This window comes from Spea bombifrons, chromosome 1, assembly GCF_027358695.1.
Source record: "Spea bombifrons isolate aSpeBom1 chromosome 1, aSpeBom1.2.pri, whole genome shotgun sequence".
Classification (NCBI taxonomy): domain Eukaryota; kingdom Metazoa; phylum Chordata; class Amphibia; order Anura; family Pelobatidae; genus Spea; species Spea bombifrons.
The window spans coordinates 29,301,188-29,321,718 of NC_071087.1; the positions used below are offsets into that span (position 1 = coordinate 29,301,188).

At 39.5% G+C, this 20,531-nt stretch overlaps 1 long non-coding RNA gene across 1 annotated transcript; it reads right to left on the reverse strand.

Moving 5' to 3' along the window:
* Positions 1-16,551: 16,551 nt before the first annotated feature.
* Positions 16,552-16,912, reverse strand: LOC128483477 (uncharacterized). The gene is made up of 2 exons (XR_008351075.1): positions 16,871-16,912; positions 16,552-16,655 (listed from the first exon to the last, which is right to left on the reverse strand). It is a non-coding gene; the product is annotated as an uncharacterized LOC128483477 (long non-coding RNA).
* Between the last annotated feature and the right edge of the window lie 3,619 nt (positions 16,913-20,531).

Consider the following 20,531-nt stretch of genomic DNA (forward strand, 5'->3'; position numbering starts at 1 on the left):
AATTCATTCAAAAATCTCCAGAACTAGCAATTGCAGTTAATTAACAGAGTGTTCATTGTTAATCATTTTTTACACAAAATATATTTTCCATTATATTCATATAAATAATTTGGGTGAGGAGGTCAAATATTTTGCTCTAGAACGAGGAGGAACATTCTCAGCGTTTGCAATAGGTTTACTCCAGCTCTGGCACCTCTCCAACCAGTTGATTAAATGATTCCATAGTATTGGTGTTAATAAATGGAGAATGGCCTATACATTTCACGTCGATGATAATGGTCAGGGCTATAGGACCACACCATGGTCATCATGTTTTGAAATTACATGTTTTTTGCTACACATTCTATATGTTACCAAATATACCGTATTTGCTCGATTATAAGACGAGGTTTTTTTCAGAGCAAATGCTCTGAAAAATACCCCTCGTCTTATAATCGGGGTCGTCTTCTAATCAGACCTCAAATAGAGGTCTGATTAGGAGACTAAGATCCAGATCCCCCGCACCGCTGCAGGGGACCTGGATCCTCCTGTCGTCGCCCCCCACCCCCCCACACACACTTACCGGTGCTTCCGGAGGTGAAGTTGGCAGCGGGGGTTTGTATGCGTCCGTCGCAAATACCTTCCCCGACTGTCAGAGATCAGACTTCAAGAGTTCCTGATCTCTGACAGCCGGGGAAGGTATTTGCGACGGACGCATACAAACCCCCGCTGCCAACTCCACCTCCTTCCGGCTGCCGCGGAATGAGACGTCAACCCGCTGCCCCGGCAATACAGCAGGAAATTGGAAGCACCGGTAAGTGTGTGTGTGTGTGTGTGTGTGTGTGTGTGTGTGTGTGTGTGTGTGTGTGTGTGTGTGTGTGTGTGTGTGTGTGTGTGTGTGTGTTGTGTGTGTGTGTGTGTAGGGCATTTCTGGAATGCCTTACACCCCTATATGCCACTCTGGCACTTAGGGGGTTAAAAGGCATATTATGGGGCAGAGTGGCATATAGGGAGGTATAAGGCATTTCAGGAGGCAGAGTGGCGTTAAGGGGGCATTTAATAGTGCACTCTGCCTCCTGAAATGCCTTATACCTCCCTATATGCCACTCTGCCCCATAATATGCCTTTTAACCCCCTAAATGCCAGAGTGGCATATAGGGGTATAAGGCATTTCTGGAGGCAGAGTGCTCTATATAATGCCTTTTAACTCCCTTAATGCCACTCTGCCTCCTGGAATGCCTTATACCTCCCTATATGCCACTCTGCCCCATAATATGCATTTTAACCCCCTAAATGCCAGAATGGGATATAGGGGTATAAGGCATTTCTGGAGGCAGAGTGGCACATAGGGGGTCAAAAGGCATACCATGGGGCACAGTGGCATATAGAGGGTTAAAAGGCATATCATGGGCCACAGTGCCATATTGGTGTGGCAAGCCTGGGGGCAGATGTGCGTAACTGGGGGACAGGTTGGAAAATACAAGAAATAAAAACAAAAAAAAAATATTTTTCTCAATCATAGCTTTTATTAAAAAAAATAGTTTACATGAATTTACTGGTAAAACTTTTTTCCTTTAGGGTCGTCTTATATTCAGGCTTTTTCTTTTTTTCCTAAGTTAATATTCAGATTTTGGGGGGTCGTCTTATAATCAGGGTCGTCTTATAATCGAGCAAATACGGTATTACATGGGTTAAGTGTCATGGTGAGCCTCATTTGTTTGTATTATCATTTGTTGGATTATATTAGAGTCACAATAAACTCACCCCATGTGTAAAATTAAGAGAGAACAATGCCAAAGAAGATTTGAAGTCTGGGGTCTCCAAGTGCTCTGAGTACTAGATAAGATAATTTGTTGACCTTTAAGAGAGATCAATGCTTCTCCATTAGTGGAAAACAGCACAATCTGACCTGTCCCCATCACTCATAACATGCCAAGATAAAAAGAGGCAGATTATATCAAGCTAGTGCTTACACACAGAGCTGTTTCTGTTTCTTGGATTCTAAAACAAAACATTATCGCTGCTGTGAGTGTGAAACCCTTGCTGCCAAGTGGACAGCCTGGTCTATTGCATGTTGAGTACTAACTATTGGGTGTTAATTCTTGTCTTTTCAAATAGAAATAGTCTTTGTTATTAAAGGTGCTATTATACCAACTATAATTGTATTATATGTTTAATCACCTGAAAACAACAGAGTAAAAGTAGAATTTTTTTTTCAGTTTCTATGGAAACAACATATACATTAAGAGGTCCAATGTATAGGTATAAGGTTCTAGACTGTCCCTTGTGGGGGGGGGGGTACAGTGATATGCTGGTGGCAAATGTTCCTCTGTAATGGCAAATGTGAGCTAAAATGTGAAACTATTGAATGAGCACTCAGCTTAGAGCAAGGTAAATGGTGCCCATTCTCATCTGAACTAAAGTACCTGCTAGTGTATCGCATAAAAAGTACACCAGACAACTATAAACAATTTAAGAATAGTTTCTAGGAAAGGCCTGGGCTTTCAACAAGTTTGGTCTCATGGTAACTGTGTTGCTATCTAGTAAACAAGGTATATTTTTTCTGTGTAGTTTTTCCTTTAAAATATTACTCAATGCTCTGTTCATTAAAATGTAACCAAAGGTTTACTGAGTCTCATCTGGCATTCCATTCCGTAAAACAGCACTAGCGCTTCCAATTCTTGGTATAATTTCAGTGGAATTCACTGAACCCTGAGATAATATTTTACAAAAACAATGGCATGCCAACAGCTGTCAGATTTCTTTTAATCTCTTCGGCCAAACCTCTTGCTTGTACGTTACTCACTCCATAGAGTATAATTACACTCTGGTTTAAACAATGTCCTTGGATTACGCTTCAGTGAAAGTTAAACACAAAATACACATTAATACTGAAATCCAAGCAACATTTCTACAAAGGAAATAAACATAGAAGGAGACTTGGACAAAATATAAAAATCTTTTTTTTAATAAAATTATTATTTCCTCATGTGTCGTAAGCATAATCAAGGGCTGATCATAATCGGATACATAAATAGAAATGTAAATATAATGGACTTTTTGTTCTTGGATATACTTACTAAAAGCAGATGTTCTAATGATGACCATTTAATGTTTTACTGCTGTCAGGATACTATAAGCATTTGAAACAAAAGGCTCATATTTACAGACAGTTGTAATTTCAGGCATGGCTTCTAGCTCGCATAAAGGAGAATTATATAAGACGATGACATACAGAACCTTACATAGATTATTATAAAAACTATACATGACTGTTCCAAGAATATCTCCAAAGCACAAAATTGCGCAACCCTTTTGTATACCACCTTGGCTTTGCACATACAGTGTGGAAAACATATTTATTGCTCTCCTGTGATGTTTAAGGCAACTATTTCATGACATAATTAGATGAAATAAGCATAGATCAGCTAGATGATAATGATATCATAAACCCCTGATGGTGATGTTACTTAAGTGCCATAAACCCATATTACTATAGCGAGGACCATTTCGCTATGTACCATATATTAACAACATACTAGATGAACGTCATGGAATATAATTTCTGGTAGGAGCACATATTAGAATCCTGCATAACGAGACTTGAGAAACTGAAGATGTATGAACATGTATATATTTCATCAGCCATGTCTTCTTGTTAGCGCAAGGCGACTCAGACAGCTGCCTTTGGTGTCTTGACCACAGGGGTACCAACAGCCACAGGATAAACCAATGCAAGCTTCCACAATACAGATGGACGTGAACAAGAGATCTATGCCTACATTAGCATTCCATATATATAGATAGATATATAGATATATAGATAGATATAGATATATAAAAGACACAGGACTTGTAGGGTGGGGCACTGAAGGCACCGTTTGATTGAGGACCTGCCCTGCATGCATTTAAGTGATTAGTTTAGATAGAACAGGGAGATCTTAGTAAAATACTGCTGCTTTGGAGATGGTTGGAAGAAGATGCAAGAAAGAAAGGTGATGACAAGTCTAGGAAAAGGAATCCAGAGCACAATCATGAGCCTCCTTACCTTTACCCCAAAGCCTGCTAGCCCTAGAAATAAATGGATGCTACAGTTGTAAAACAATTTGCACTGTTTAACCTCAGGACATCACTAAAGGTGGGGTCTATGTGTGGTTTATTACTTTTATTTAAACATATAATTTAACATAATGTGTAAAATAGGCTAAAGTAGTAAGGTTTATAGTCATTATTTATTGATTTATATAACAGTATCATATTCTGGAGATCAGAAGCACTGGCTTACATTTATAAAAACATATAGAATAACTTATAAAGGGTCTTAATTACTTTCCAGCGTTAGACAAGATTACTGGTTTTATATTTACATGAACATTTGTTACAATTATTTTTTTTGGAAAAGTAGGCAAATAATGGTACATCAGTAAGAAGTTGTGTATTTAGGTTATGCTTTCACCTTCCTCAGTTTTGGGTCTGCTCAACAAGCTGAAACTAGCAAAACAGAATGGTGTTTTGAGTTTTCTTGAGAAAAGCAACTTTTTTTGCTTACCTAAGGTCAAATCTTTGCCAGACATTCACATCACTAGTTTTTCTATTATGCGTGATGCCAAAAGTATCATATATGATTTACAAGGTATATGAATAAAATAGCCATACTATTTCACAAGACAAGACAGATGCCTGCATCAGCATATTAGTAAGAAACAACAATAACTGGTAACGTATAACGTTCCAAATTATCATGGACATATAATCGTCGTGCATGATCTTTCGCTCGCTACAAATTTAGATATATTTGACAGCCACACATCCTTAATGCTCGAAAAGCCTGGGTGTAGGGGAAACTGTAGGATTTTAGTCATAATAACAAAAAAGATTTAGAGGTGCCCCATTTCGGCAAGTTATAAAAAAAGGACAATTATATCTAAACTAACAAACATAGTGTTTATGCACATGTTTGCTTTGAAATTTCAGATCTACTTATATGTTAAGACCACTTCTCCCAGCACCTGGCATGGATTGTGTGTGAAGCCAGCTCGGCCACAGATTGACTCATGCTGTGTCACCGGCCTGCCTGCCTGCCTGCCTGCCTGCCAACCTCCACTATGGACATGCGTACTACACATCCCATAAACACACTATAGCCATTATAAGGTGGCAAAAATCTACCTATTGTGTTGATCCTTCCCTTTCCAACAACATTTCTAATATTGATAAAGATTGATCTTATAGACTACGGATCTCCTGTAAAAAGCTTCAGTCCTCTTCAACAGAGCCTCATTACTACAGCCATTATTGATTGTACAGTATTGTGCTGCCATTGGTTTGACCAAAATCATATACCTCAACAATTGGGGCAACAATTGACCCAGTGGATTTGGCAGCGTAGTCATTTATTTTTTCGCTCCATAATACCTTTCCTTCACATGGCTCCTCCTCTTTCCTCTCTCCTTTCTCTCAAGTAAACATTATACCCAACCCAATTCCGTGCTCCTACATGGTTTCCTATGTAGTCCTTTTTGGTGAATTTATCTTAGACAGGACTAGATAATGTACACAAAGCATGTTATTGGCCAAATGTTTTTTAGTATGTTATATTACTGGGTCAATTGGCTGGCCATTATCTCTGAGCTAATTGCTCCCAGTCCACCTTCGATCTACAGGTATACTTTTATATACATTTACATTTTTGCAGCTATTTTAGTTAATTTTTCAGACAAGATATAAAGCCTACAGAGGTATCGAAGACCCTGACAGTCTAATTATATACTAAGCCTCCCTGCCCTAGAATGTATCCACCTTAAATATATGCCCCTCTGATACATTGTTTAACCCTTTTAAATATTTAAATGTTTCATAATACCCCTCTTGTTTGTACTCCACATTATTCACGTTGAGATCATTCAGTTATAAATCTTACTCTTTGAAGGTGCTGTTCCACATAGCGGGCCTTTTAAAATATCACCAGATAAAATCTCCATCATGTGGAGAGAACAAAAAGAAATTTGTTTTTCTCAAAAGTTTATTGAAATACTACAGCTGCCTAGCAACAAAGTCTTGTTATTTGTCCAAAGCCCTCCCATAAGTATTACACCACAGCAGTCACTCCCACCATGCATGTGAAACAGCAAAGCTTTACAGATCCACATTTACACAGTGATGACCGGTGAGTGTGATGGCCGGTGAGTGTGATGGCCGGTGAGTGTGATTGAGTACGGTGTTCTGTATGATACGTGTGATTAAAGTTACATCTGTAATGTCAGAGATGGGCAGGCTTAGCCAGACAGAGGCTATGTTATTTTAAAAAGGAATGAGCTAATTTAAGCTGAATTCCATATTAGTGCATCCTAATATATCAAATTCACCTTTGCATTCTCTTTGTTCTTGTCATTCCATGTATTAAATAACTATTTATGCTATTTTTCAATATATCTTTTTTTTTGCATCTGTCAAACCTTAGAAAATGCTCTTCCAGTTTTGAAAAACAGCTCAATGTTACTTAAATATAGAAAGTATAGAAAATGAAACATCCAACCTAATCAAATATATGCTTGAATGCAAATTGTATTATATATTATTTTGCTGTTTGGTCTATACAAAACAAAATGAGTTTTCTGGGCTAAATTGCAATATTGTGCAGCACAAGTCTATACCCTGGAAAAAAAATGAACGCATAATGTACTTCCTTTTAATTATTCATCCTGAACACTCACTAGATTGTGAAATTCAGTAATAGTCATAAACATATTTAGAAAACATGTCAGTTTCTATGGAAATTAATTTTCTCACTGTAATTGGATCTTTCTCGTTGCAGTCTTGGTTGGCATTTATGAATATTTGCTGTTAACCCTTGTAGGTCCGTTGAAATTTACAGTGTGATCTTAAAACATGCAGTGCCTTCCTCATCCAATTCTCCATCTATTAGTATCAAATGTCATAAATCTAATAGCATACTATAAAAGCATCTGAAGAAAAGATACTTGGTTCACCTAGTTCTTTATGTACAAATATCAAATGCTATAAATTGAATTGCTAACTATATTATGAATGATGGGGTGTAATTGGGTCATCTTATTATTCTACAAGCAGCTTAACCAATGTATATGACCTATGAGGAGTTGAGGCAGGTATGTGAAAGATGTAGGCATCATTCACTCACTCTCATTCTGGTATGGTGTAATGTGACAGCTATGGCAGGTGTAGGAGGAACTAAAGGGAATAATTAGATTAAACCTTAGTTATTTATGGCACATACATTATAATAATGGTCACCTCTGTTTCTCTAAATGTCTTAATACAGTTACTATTTTTTCCCTCAGAAGAACATGACCTCTGCAATAATAAAACACTAAAACTAACATGACTCAATTTATTGGATAATTTTGTCTGCATGTTAAACAATTTAGCAGGAATTACATTCCAGATTAACGTTAACAAATACCAGGCCTGGAACCGAACGACAGAAATAGTAAAAGAAAAATTATTAGTTCTTTCAAAGCCTTCAGAATGTTTATTCCATTTTCTAGGTTTTACTTTTATTTATTTCTAAAGCTAAAGGTTATTGCAGGTTATAAAAGATGCATGAAACGCCACTAGAGCCATTAAATGTTTTTTTTTGTATGATCTGCAACAGGAGAATAATTTGCAAAAAATATTTGAAATACAATTCACAACATGTGACTTTTTGTGCTCCCTATTTAAAGTAGGTTTAAATATTTTGAATGAACTAAACTCATCAATTTGAAAAACAGGAATCTGATCAATAATTTATTAGCATCAGAGGTCATATTCATTTCCATAAAGCTAGATCCAGCCCCCTGGCATTTTTCATTTGATTTTCAATCTGACAGGCTTCCTAAATAATTTATATAAAGAAAAACATGCTGAGGCAGAAAATAATAGTTTTTAATAGTTTTTTTTTAATAAATATAGCATCTTGTTTGTTTGGTTTTTTTTGGGGGGGTTACTGGCAACAGGGCTGATTTAATACCAAATACTATCATAATCTTAATTCTTTCCTACAGTTCTATTAGACCATATCACTACCACCCAGTTTCCGGCTTTTTGTCTAAACAGAAAAATGGATAGATAAAAATGGATAGATAAAAGATTCTTCCTTTTCAGAAAAGATGAAATATTAATAAAAATTATAAATACATGGACCCTAGGGATATAAGAAAAGGGAAAAGAAGATACCCAATCCTCTCATACCCTCATTAAAATTATAAAATAGAAAAAAAAAACTTCTCTGCCCCAACCTAAAAGTTTTTAAAATAATAAAAGAACTATGTAGCAGCTTTTTGGTCTTCTGAGACATAAAATACTACATGTAATGACTATTATAAGGGGATGTTGCTGAAGATAAATTGTTGTATTTACAGAAGTGGCGCCTAACCTGTGAAATAAATCCTACATAAACGTACAATTAAAGTATTTGTTCACATTCATACTAAGTGATGAAATATACAAATAATACTAAATTCATATAAAAAAGGTACTAAAACAGAAGGCTGTGTATCCAACTACCCCAGACCACTCATAATGATGACTTGGACCACAAGGCTGAGATCACACATCATACTAATTTGAAGTAGGTGAGCTGCTTCACAAAGGATTGTCTTTTTATTTCTAAAACACCTAGGTGATCCCTAAATATTTTCCTGTGTTAGTATAACCCATATTCCTTAATGCTTTACTAATAAATATGAATATTGGTATTCCTTAGACCTCAGTTTCAACTGTATAATAAGCCTAAAGAAGAGAGTTAAATGAAATCAAAGCTTGCAATCTAATATAATTTAGTTAGCCAATAAAGGTGTCATCTTCACCAAATTCACTTATTATTCTTTCAAAGCCAACATTAAATCTCTATCTACAACAGACCAAACACCTTAGCCTCTGTGGCTCTCTACCCAATAAAACCTTCTATTTATGGTTCCAAACGGGCCACCATATAGGTTTATCCATATCTGCTAACATTTAAAGCACTCATTTTTATAATATTACATATTGTGACCTCTTATAATGTGACAAATTAACACATCTCTTCTTATAACACATATACCGTAGTCAAGAGCTATGACAAGACAGAATTGACAGACTAAGACAAACATTACTGGCCATATTTCCATTTTCTTGTTGGTACTGTTTAAATACAACTTTTAGTGTCTTAATGCTGTATGTACAATATCTCATCTCAGTCTAAAATGACTTGTGACCCATTCTGCTTTAGAGTCACGGGTACTTGTTGTTGGGATATCACAGGAATCCTTGATCTCAACACAACTCTGACTGTTGTGTCTTCAGCTACATCCAGGTATAAATACATAGGTTTACAGAAAATCTATTAATTTTACTCAGTTTATCTCACAGCTAGGTTTTGTTCTCTTTGTGTTGGTGGCTTGAGGCAGCGATAGGACAAATATAACTAAGACGTCTTTCACTTTACCTTAACCCTTCATACAGAGTGGAACAAGTTGATGTCATTTTCCTTGTCAGGATTCTTAGATTGAGACTGGTGACAGGGTCTGACAAACCAGATTTTTTGTAGAAGAAGGATGAAAGTTAAAACAATAAAGGTATTTGCAACTGTCTGCGGGCTACAAATTACAGGTTTACTGCTGTACAAAAAAACTCTAACTTATACTTACACTAAGCCAAAACATGATGAAATCCACACTTTCACAAAATCAAATAAAGTGTGTTATTTAGGGGGATTAATGGGATTTAAAGAGAAATTAAAATGAATTGATATCTTAAATTGTTATTCTATGAACATCTTTCCTTCTTTTAAAACACCCTTCAGAAAAAATAAAGTATTTTCATAAATAAATTAATGGGCTGGGGAAATATATTTTAATTTCAAATATGTAAAAAAAAAAAAAAAAAAAGAACCAGATCCATTCGTGAGCACCTATTCACAATAACCCCTAATAGGCCTGCCTGTGATATAAGAAGCGGTTCATGAATAGTGTTAATAGGTGAAGCCTCTTTGCTGATCACTTATCCCATGAAAAAGGTAGATTCCGTATATGTTTAAAAACCGACAAATGCAATACCTGCCTCCACAATTAACCAACGTAAATTATAGATAGCAACTAGAACACACATAGAAATTTTTAAATTCCTTTGTTGCAAACCCAGCGTCATGAAAACAAGTAATGACAAGAATGAAATGCATTGATGACGTATGCTCTGATCCTGGAAGAAAAAAAAACTGGGACTCACAGGCATAAAGTGAAGCATACTGTAGAAAATGAACTCATATAAAAGTTGTTTATGAACTATTGTTTGTTTGAATTTACAGTTCTTGCTCCCCACTCATAAATCTTAAACTAGGATTACGCTGTAGTCAAAATAACAGGAGACACTGGTAGGATTTAGTTGGAGCAGGTTTTGATTCATCCTTTTATAGTTGTCATGCCTAAATATGATGTGTTTATGTTGGGATTTATAGGACAGCTCAGTTATATCAAAAATGATTTATATTTGATTTGAAGATCAGTTTCAAATAAAATACTATAGAATAATTATCCACTAAAATGTGGTTTATGCAACCATGTGAATGTTGTGATGGTTCTTCCTGCGTAAGGAGGAATCCACCATTGATGCAATGGGGGGACATTTGTTGTCAAGCTCCAGGTCAAGCGTAAGTTTATATAGGAGTTTATCCACTGAATTATAGTATGAATCAAACCAAACACTAAAAAATGTGGCTCCATCTCTACTCCTACTCAGGTTAAAACACTCAGCAATTTCACTATTCACCAAACAAGCTGGCCAACTAACAGCTTTTATTAATGAAATCTCTAGTGAGCTGTCACTCGGGGGACCCCCTCCCACACACGCCACACTGTCACTTGGGGGGACCCCCTCCCACACACACCACACTGTCACTTGGGGGGAGCCCCTCCCACACACACCACACTGTCACTCGGGGGACCCCCTCCCGCACACACCAGACTGCCTCTCTCTCTCAAAAAAAAAAAAAAATCTCTAGTGAGGTTCAGCTTTGGAGACACTTGGTGGGGCCAAAGCAGCGGGGAGACTTCACCAAGATAAACTACCAAGGGACGCATTGTACCTTGTACGTAAGACCTGCTTTGTAGAGATGAATGAGCTTGAACCTCTATTTTTGCTTCACAGTCCAGCAGGTACAACAAAAAAATATATGATGGTACTGATTCAGATAAAATAAAGCAAAAGAAAGTGATCTGCGCAACTCAACACTTATGTGCATAAAATAAAATACAACAAATAAGACATATCACAAAAAAATGTTTCACTGCTATTATTCAGCTTCTTCAAGGTGCATCAAAAAGGCCCCTGCACCATGTCCCTAGGCAGCCTTACAGCTACTGTATATCTGTGAAGAATTCCCTTCTTTTAATTTATGATAACTCCTTTAATAGTAGTATATATTATTTTGCTACCTGCATGTTCCTGCGGTTTAAATGTATTGAGTATCACTGTTCTGTCTTCTTACACGTTCACTCAGTGTGCAGTCTGACATTCAGTATAAACCATTCCTGTCTTCCAAATAAGAGGACTGTTCTTTGTAGTTTAACTTGTTTATTGGTGAACAGGTTGTTGAGTATATATGGCAAAACAGGATTACACACATGTAATGGTAAAACTATAAGGATACAAATAACATGTATAAGTACAAGGCACATGAAATGCATGTATAATGACATTACATAACAGTTAAGTACATGGCAAAATGGCTGCCTATACATAGAATGACATGACTAGCTAACAGTCTAACAGTTAACTTTCCTGAGTAATAATACAAATAACTGAACAGCTCTGAATACTATAATGTCCCTGAAACAGAAGTAAATGTCTCACCAGATATGCTATTACACAGATGGTGGAGTTTTGGAAGGAGACATACAGAAACAGCTCTGATGATGAGTCCTGGTGACTGAAGACTGTAAAATGGAGGCTCCTCCCTCCCAGAATGCCTTGCAATCACCCACAATGCATTATTCTTTAACTAGAAAAACAAGGTGTAATACCACTTAACACCGCTAGATGGAGCTATAATTTACTAAAGAAGTCTAAGGTGGCAAAAAGGTGAACTGTAAAGATTCTCAAACCCTGCTGGGCAGAACACTCCCCGTCTGGCGTCAACTGACGCCACTACTAGGTATCTCAGGTGAAAACAATAAAACAAGTTCCGCTACCGGCCTGAGGAATAGCTTGCACTCGCCAAGCCTGCATACTTTGACCTCAGCCTTGCGTACATTCCTATCCTTGCTTGGGAATGTGTTGGTGATGAGTCCCAGTGGCCACTCATTCCGGTGCGACTGGCTGTCTTTCATGAGCACCACATCCCCAGGTCTGATGTTCGGCTTGCTAGTTTGCCACTTCCTTCTCGACTGTAGGGTAGAGATATACTGCTTCCTCCACCTGTCCCAGAAGGCATTAGAAAGACTTTGCACCTGCCTCCATTGTCGTCTGTAGAGGTCTTTATCGTTGAATTCTCCAAGAGGAGCACTCGGACTGCTGGTCTTCTGCGTGAGGCAGTCTATTTCTTCAGCATAACATTCACGTTGTATAGTGCAAATTATTATGTTCTTGGACTTTTCCAAATTAGGAGCGGTAAAGGCATGTTTGCAGTGGTGCCAACCTTTGCAGGGCTTCTGGCTCTCAGATAATGTTGACTTATAAGATTGAGCGATATGAACTAGACAGGCTATAGCACGAACAAGCGACATCCAGGTGGAGAACCTGACGAAACGATGAGATTTGAGTTGGTGATCCGAAGTCACCGTACATAGAACAGATACTTCAGGTCGGATTTCTTCGTCGGCATCTGAGTCTACCAATCCAAACGAGTCAGGTTCAATGTTGCAAGACGTTGAACGGTACAGGAATGCAGGACCCATAAACCATGTTGTGTCTTTAAGGTGACTTGCTGCAACAGATCTAGTCGCATGGTCCGCAGGATTATGGTGTGTGGACACATAGTGCCACTGTTTAGGACAAGTGGATCTCCTGATCCTTAGCACCCGATTGCTGACATAGACATAAAAGCGTCTCGTTTCGTTACAAATATATCCTAGGACTACCTTACTGTCCGTGTAAAATTCGACTTCCCCGATTTCCAGGTTCATTCCTGTTGTTATAAGTTCGGCCAACTCCACTGCAAGCACAGCACCACAGAGTTCCAGTCTGGGTATCGTATGCTCGCGGAGTGGCGCCAGTTTAGTCCGGCTCATAACAAAACCCACATGGCATTGTTCTTTGACATCTCTGGTCTTCAAGTATGCTACGGCTGCAATCGTCTTGACTGAAGCGTCGCAGAAGATATAAAGTCTTTGCTTCTTGACTTCAGTTGATGGCACGGAAGCATACGGTTGTGCCACACGAAGGCTGGACAAAGCTTCGAGAGACTTCCTCCATCCTGTCCACAGGTCTTTTTTCTCCATGGGAAGCGGATCATCCCAATCAGCCGTCTCTGTGGTGAAGTCTCTTAACAACATTTTACCTTGAATGGTAACAGGCGTTACGAATCCCAGAGGATCATATAAGATGTTTATGGTAGACAGGACTCCTCTGCGTGTGAAGGCTTTTTCTTCCTTGCTGATTTGGAAGGTGAATGTGTCTGCCTTTAAATCCCAGAGCAAACCGAGGCTTTGCTGCATCAGAAGGGAGTCTGTGCTAAGATCCAAGTCTTTTAGATCACTTGAGTAGTCTTGGGTTTTAAACAGTAAAGGTGCGACCCAGCTTTTTGACTTGTCTTTTACTATTCCTCGATCCATGATATCCAAGAACAACCTGTCTTCTATGGACATTGCGACCCTGTGGTCTTCTCTTGTCCTGTGGAAGACTGTGCACCCTAAGTGATCTTGCTCACCATCGCAGGCGTGGTCTTCACAGGAGGGATCCACGAAAGGACAAGGCACGGGAGCGCTATGTGGCAATTCTTTTATCAGGAAACTACTCTGACATGGCTGGAATAGAGAAGGACGTCTATTTTCAAGTGTGTTGGTGAGCATACTGTTGACTGAGGTCGGCTTGTGCGCTCCTCCTAGACAGACGTCTCCTATGATGACCCATCCTAGGTCAAGTCTCTGGGCATATGGAGCGTTTTGGGGGCCGTTAATCTGTCCTCTAGCCTTGTGAACTCGTAATATGTCTCTTCCAAGGAGTAAGACTATTGGGGCTTCTGGGTCCAGTTCCGGTATCAAGTGAGCTATACGCCTCAGGTGGGGGTGGTATGCTGCCACATCTGGTGTAGGTATCTCGGACCGGTTGTCAGGAATGTGATTGCACTCTAGTATGGTTGGCAGGGACAAGCAGGTATGACCATCTATGGACTCTACCCTGTACCCAGTTGCTTTCCTCCCCGCCGTCTCAACGGTACCTGCACATGTCTTTAAGGAGTAGGGAGAACCGGGCCCTACGATGTTGAAGGTGTCGAAGAAGGTGGATTTAGCTAAAGACCTATTGCTTTGATCATCTAAGATTGCATATACCTTGATCGCCGTATCTCGGTGACCGACCGGATAAACTCTGACAAGGCAGATTTTTGAGCAGGACTTCCCTCCTGCAAGTCCTTTACAGATCTCTGTACACTGAGAAGTGACTGCTGGGGTGTCTATGTCAGTGTCTATCTGCTTTCTGTCATGCCCCTCTCCTTGGGATGATGTTTGAGAGGGTGGTCCAGGGTGTAAAGCCGTGTTGTGTTCTGTGCTACCGCATTCTGTGCATGTCACACTGACCTTACAGTTCCTGGCGTAGTGCGATGTTGTACTGCAGCATCTGAAGCAGATGTTGTTTTCTTTGAGGAATTCTTTGCGGTCCTCTAAGGACTTCTCTCTGAAGGCTCTGCATTTTAGTAGAGAATGTGGTTTCTTGTGCAGGGGGCATTGTCTGGTAAGATCTTCGAGTTTGTTCCCTTGAGAGGATTTAAACGACCTGTAAGGAGAACCTGTGGAGGCAACATTAGTTTTGTGGACTGCCACTGGTGTTTTATGAGATTTGACACCAGGGGTAGTGGGACATGACAATGTAAAGTCAAAACTGGGATCATTTCTGATCCTTGCTTGTTGAGCAACAAAGTCTACAAACACCCTGAAGGGGGGAAATGGTATATTATGAACCTGTTTATAATGAGAACCATGCGTGATCCATTTCTCCTGTAGGTTATAAGGGAGTTTTAGAACAATCGGATTAACACCTCGGGCGGTGTCCAGGAATGCTAGCCCTGGCTTGAGCAACCTGTACCTCTATTAGTAAGTCACTGAGTTCCCTGAGCTTTTGGTAACCCTTACCCACTATTCTGGGAAAATTATCGACTCTCTTATATAAAGCATTTTCTATAGCTTCTATTGACCCATAACACTCATCAAGTCTTTCCCACACCATCTTTAGGCCTTTGCTTGGATAGTTTATGTTAATGTCTCTGATTCTTCTGGCGTGTTCAGCAGACTCATTTCCAAGCCATTTTACCAAGAGATCTAACTCCTCACTGCAGGAAAGATCTAAGTCCCTAATGGCGTTCTGGAAGGAGGCTCGCCATGCCCTGTAGTTCTCGGGGCGATCTGTGAACTTTACAAGTCCCTTGGTAACCAGCTCCCGTTTAGCAAAGAACTTAGCGAAGTCCATGGCAGCCCGGTTAGCGTCAATACTACTCGGTGTGCTGTTGTTATGCTGAGTGTGTGGTGTATCACCATACCTTTTTGAGATTTCTGGCTTAGGGAAGTCTGTATAATACCGTTCTGACGCGAAGGGTGTCCCTTGAAGTCGAAGCGAAGGACGTAGCTTTTGTTCTTTAGGGCGGTAGTTGTGGTCAGCATCGCTTTGTCGCATATCGTCCTGCTCGAGGTACTGTGGTTCAAGGTAGGATCTTTGGCACTCTGTAAAAGCTGGTTGATGTACTGGATCATAGTTGTCATCTGTCTTGGGATGCTGATGGACATATTCTGAGACGCGCTGTGCTGGATCTTGTTGATCTAGGTCTGGCCCGAGTACTTGGCTGTGTTTCTCAGATTCAGCGAACTCCGTGGCTTCTAGGAACTCTGCTTTGGCTATTGCGGCTGCCGCTTCTTTCTCCGCTGCAAGTTTTTCCAGTGACGCCTGCAGACACGCTGTCTGTTTCTTTAGTTGCATCTCTTGTGCAGCAAAGGAAGACCTTACTTTTGCAGCCTCAGCTTCTGCACGGGCGAGAGCAGCCATTTCTTTTATTGATGACTTGCTAGAGCGGCTTGCTCGTGACCTTGTCCCGTATGTTGATGCCTTGCTAGTGGACATGGTGTGCCTGTTTGCTGGCTGCTTAATGTCTCTGTGCAGACTCAGTCTAGGTAGGACTAGGAACGGACTTCAACGTGATTTGGATCGTGTCGCGCTTGCTGGGGGCTGCACTCTCGCTTCTTGTGACTGTATGGCCGCCGCTGCAATCCTGTACATAGGACTGCGTTGCTGATGGCGGCTCCGTACAGTCAGATCCACTATCGCTGGTGACTAGCAATCTGTTTTACTGTTCTGTCTTCTTACACGTTCACTCAGTGTGCAGTCTGACATTCAGTATAAACCATTCCTGTCTTCCAAATAAGAGGACTGTTCTTTGTAGTTTAACTTGTTTATTGGTGAACAGGTTGTTGAGTATATATGGCAAAACAGGATTACACACATGTAATGTGATGTGGTAATGTGATGTGGTAAAACTATAAGGATACAAATAACATGTATAAGTACAAGGCACATGAAATGCATGTATAATGACATTACATAACAGTTAAGTACATGGCAAAATGGCTGCCTATACATAGAATGACATGACTAGCTAACAGTCTAACAGTTAACTTTCCTGAGTAATAATACAAATAACTGAACAGCTCTGAATACTATAATGTCCCTGAAACAGAAGTAAATGTCTCACCAGATATGCTATTACACAGATGGTGGAGTTTTGGAAGGAGACCTACAGAAACAGCTCTGATGATGAGTCCTGGTGACTGAAGACTGTAAAATGGAGGCTCCTCCCTCCCAGAATGCCTTGCAATCACCCACAATGCATTATTCTTTAACTAGAAAAACAAGGTGTAATACCACTTAACACCGCTAGATGGAGCTATAATTTACTAAAGAAGTCTAAGGTGGCAAAAAGGTGAACTGTAAAGATTCTCAAACCCTGCTGGGCAGAACAATCACTTATATAGATCTAAAATGTTATATTAATAAAAGGTTTTAACATAATGGTCATATATTGTCTACATTATCTGAATGTGTAATATATTTATAGATGTTATAGAAGGCTCTTATCCTTTTCTGACTAGACATATAAAAGCTTGCAATTCACTGCCATAGGTGATGGTATTTTTCAATACAGTATTAAAGAGATTAAATAATAGCACTCAGACATACACTTTCTCCTCCTAAAATACTGTCTGTGCTCCCTTTCTCAGGAGGCGGCTGCTTCAAACCTGTGAGGTCACATTATGTCGTGTGTCCCTATGGCCAAAGCCTGTGAGGACGCTATCAGACCATCCCCATGCCAGGCAGCTCACCAGGAAATGTACCAGTATCACAGCGAGCCAGTCCAGCCCTGTATAATAGGTCCCATTAAATGAATGAGTAGAATCATTTAGCCAATTTAGCTTGGGCTTCCTATGCTGACCAGCTGGGCCAAGTACAATGAGGAGCTTGAGCCCACACCAGTTAGCAAAACTCCATCAACTACTTTTCCTACAGCGTCACAACAAACAAAGTTTACCATTTGAAAATCGATATAGTATGTCCGCTTAATGTCATGAAACTTCCTTTGGTGAAGTGATAACAGATTACCGTTTTATGAAATTACTACTGCATCTAAAGTACATGACTGTGCTTGTCAGAAACAGATCATTTGACAGAAATCTGTCATATCCATGCAACTTCTGTAGTGAAAAGTCAGTGAACGGATTAATCTGCTCAGAGCACTCAATGTTCTCTCTTCACTTGAGCAATTTTGCCTGTTGGCCAATTCTGATTTTCATAGATCAACAGCAAAAAGACTTCAATGGTGCAAAACATGCATTTATCTCACATATCCAAACTAACAGAATGCATTCAATCACTAACACGGCCACGGTAAATGTTTTAACCTAGAATTAGTAACTAATATTTCGCATGATTTCATATAAACGCTTGACATAATTATTGCATTTTGACAAATACCATGGACCGCCCCAAGCCCCCCTTTTTTTTTTTTTTTTTTTTTTTTAAAGCGGAAGAGAGAGAGGGCGCCGAGTGGTTTTCGCTTACCAAGTTGTCAGTACCCGCCCGGTGCCCCTCTCTCTCCTCTGCGAGCCCTCTAGCTCGGTCACGTCATTTCCGGCACTCAGCATTACAAGCCGGCACCGAGACCGAGCAGGGAGACTCGCCGCAGGACTGCTGAAAGGTAAGTATAAAGGGGGGGGTAGGGTAGATAATAGGGCGGGAGGGAGAGTAAGGGTAGATAATAGGGAGGGAGAGTAAGGGTAGATAATAGGGAGGGAGAGGAAGGGTAGATAATAGGTGAGGGCGGCAGAGGAAGGGTAGATAATGGGGGGGGGCATTTTAAACTTCGCCCCAGGCGGCATTATGTCTTGGGCCGGCCCTGAGCGTACACCACAATTGTGATGGACACCTTGCCAACTTCTAGGCTACTTTTTCTCCACAAGTTAAAGACGGTCCTGGATGGATGTTCCCTTCTAGAAAATCAATATGTCTATAGTGCACTCCTGTAATCAGGGAGTGCAGCTGAACATAAATTGTGTTCAGCCGCCGTTATTTCTGTGTAGAAAAAAATATATATTTTAAGTATATATATATATTTTTTTTTTTACATATTGTCACTAATAAATATAATGTTTTGTGTGTTTTTATGGTTTCAAAAGAAAGCTGAAAAAATGTCAAATTTGTGTGGGTATATCAAACGCAGAAAAAAAACCCTAGATTTAACCAATATATGGTAAAAATGGCTAAAAAAGCTCTGGTCATTAAGTTATCAAATTCCCAGTCCTTAATGGGGTTAATAAATGACTGTATACAAAGCTTAAATAAAGAAGCAGAGGCTCAGCACTTCAAATAATAAGGTGAGTTTATTTCACACAGGCAACGTTTCGACGCACAGGTCTTTCTCAAGGCTTGAGAAAGACCTGTGCGTCGAAACGTTGCCTGTGTGAAATAAACTCACCTTATTATTTGAAGTGCTGAGCCTCTGCTTCTTTATTTTGGATTTATTGAGGGACTTGGTGGTACCCTGGCTCGTGCACCATTTCACTGCTGAGTGCTGCATTCCAACCTCTCTTTTTGTGTATACAAAGCTTGGCAAAACAAAAACTTTACCCACTGCCTCCATGCTAAAATGAATGAAAAAAGGTGTTTGTATACATAGCTTAGACTTTTTTCAACCTAGACATACAGGGTTGTATAGCAATTGAATGCTAATTGCGTAACTCCTTATGTTGCTGATCTAGAACATAAACATCAGTGTTCCCATGGTTTCAAAAAGTAATTTAACTTATTTTTGGATTGGTTTCTCCTATAAACTGCTCTTTGATCAGATTAAAATAAAACTTTTGGAATTGTTGCCTTAAGAGACCTCGAGTTGACCTTCATTCTTTGAATTTGTGTTATATGTTTACTTTTGATCGAGAACAGTCTGTTATCAAAGAAAGTCAGGAAAATGAACAGGGAAAACACTTATCTGGAAGTAAAACCTCTAGTGTGCAGTGGGTGTGACAGCTGTCGTCATTTTGATTGAACAGTCTGTCCATATTCTGCTCAGGACGTACTAAAGTGAGCTAGTCATTGTTTAGTTAAATGAGAAAAGAACATTTGACGTTAGAAGTGAATTGAATATCACTAGCAGAAAAAAATGCACGGTTGGTGAAATTATATGCAAGTCCGTTGATTGTCATGTGCTTTGTACTCTTATGAAGACTTACAGCACTCAGGGAATTGATTGTTCTTACATACTATTTCATTCCACCTAATTTAAAGTTTTCCCATCCATTAAAACTAATTAATTGCATATGTACTTTTACATAATGCCTAGTAATTTTACACATACAGATTGAGATTTGTGCTTAAAGGGAAGTAACATATATTTGTAGAAGGTTCTGGGTGAATTATAGCCCACATATGAATATATTTATATTTATATATATATACACTATATGACCAAAAGTATGTGGACACCTGACCATCACACCTATATCACCTTGTTGGACATCCTATTCCAAAACCATTACTATGGATTTGGTTACCCCTTTTCAGCTACAACATCCTTCACTCTTCTGGGAGTGTGTCTACAAGAGCATTTGTTAGGTCAGACACTGGTGTTCAGCGAGAAGGCCTGGCCCGTAATCGGCATTCCAATTCATCCCAGAGGTGTGTAGTGGGGATAGGGTCAGTGCTATGTGCAAGCCCCTCAAATTCCTCCACACCAAACTTGTCATACCATGTCTGTATGGACTTTGTGCAAAGGGGTACAGTAATGCTGGAACAGTAAAGTGTCTTCTCCAAACAGGTGCAACAATAGCATATATTATCTAAAATGTGTAACATTACCCCTG